We start from the raw sequence: 1,529 nt of genomic DNA, 5'->3' as shown, positions 1-1,529 counted from the left end.
TTCTCATCACATTCCATGGGCAAAAACCTGGTTTCATTCTCTAATACCAAATGCAATATCTGAAAGGTGGCTTGATGATTCATTTGTCGAATCCTTTGGGGAAGACGGTGAGATAAAAGAAGTGGGATGCCTCCTGGACCTCGAGTTGTGTTATCCAAGTGTGTTCAAGGTGATGTAATGATGAGCTTATTCTTGGATCAATTTTATGGCTTCCAATTAGACAACCATCGCTGGTACCGAAACGATCCCTGGATTGATCATTGGATCCTCCCGTTGGATCTATGGAAAGGGAAGTCAACAAAAAATAAGTTGGCCATATTAGAGAGAGAGCAGAAAGTTGAAGAGCAAGAACTTTTGTAGCAACTTCTTATGTGTTCAAAAGAGAATTTGATAACAGGATACTCAAAAGTATAGTCTGTTTTTGTACATGACTATGATCTTGTAAACACAAAACCTTTATACCCTTTATTTGCTTTTCTACCCAAAAAAAAAAGTAGCTGTCGTCGTATTACGACGCTTTTAATGTTTCTTTTCTCATTGTTTGTGTTATATTCTATTATCTCTTAGAATCTCGCTTCTTTGTTTCTCTGAGTCTATGAATCTCTATTTCCCTCTGTCGATCTACCAAATTCGTTGCGGAATGCAAAGCCAACTAAATGCGCCAATTCAGGTCAAATCCGGCGATCTATGAACAAATCATTTCTTGAAAGCGTCCTCTATGAAACCCAACGAAGGTGTGAGATTTTATTGGGTTTATTGTGAGCTCTTGTAAATTTGATTGAGTTTCATATTATGTGAACTTTCACATAATCTAATATCAAATTCTGAAGGAGATACGATAAGTTGTCTTTCTTACGAAGTTTATTTACGTTTACAAATTCTTTTAATAAAAACAATAACATTTGATTGTTTATCCAAACACGCTCTTATAGGTTTTGAGGATTTATTGATTCTCATTTCGCTTTGATTTTTTCTTTGTCGGTGTATGAAATTTAAGGAAGTTTATGTAATACACGACTATGTTTTGATCTTTCATTCTGTACATGAGCTGAAGATAACTCGTCTGATGTTCGTTTAAAATATCACTCAATCTCTCACAACCTGCAATTGTAATAAAGAGAGTAAATTTGTTTAATCAACAAGTCATCAATCCAAAAAAATAAAGTAGTAAACTGATGAGAAGAATAAGAACAAACCTCCAAGAGTGGAAGTGGGACGACGATCGATGTTGTAGAATTTTGGGGAATTTACGACGACAAACGAAGAGAATGAGAACAGAATAGAACAAGGAATATAAATGGTTTAGGTGTTTTGGGCGTGATCCAATTCTAATCCCACAATTATATCAAATGTTATTGTATATGTAATATAAATATATATATATATATATAGTCCGTCTCAGCTGCGGACGTCCACACCAATGGTTTTGGTGCGGATTTTCATTTTTGCACCACTTTTCTATCGAATTTCCTCATCTCCACCGTCTAGTATCTAGATAATATTGTGTAGATCATCTCTGCAAAATTTCA

Source organism: Fragaria vesca, linkage group LG1 (genome assembly GCF_000184155.1).
Source record: "Fragaria vesca subsp. vesca linkage group LG1, FraVesHawaii_1.0, whole genome shotgun sequence".
Taxonomy (NCBI): domain Eukaryota; kingdom Viridiplantae; phylum Streptophyta; class Magnoliopsida; order Rosales; family Rosaceae; genus Fragaria; species Fragaria vesca.
This window is presented reverse-complemented; position numbering follows the sequence as displayed.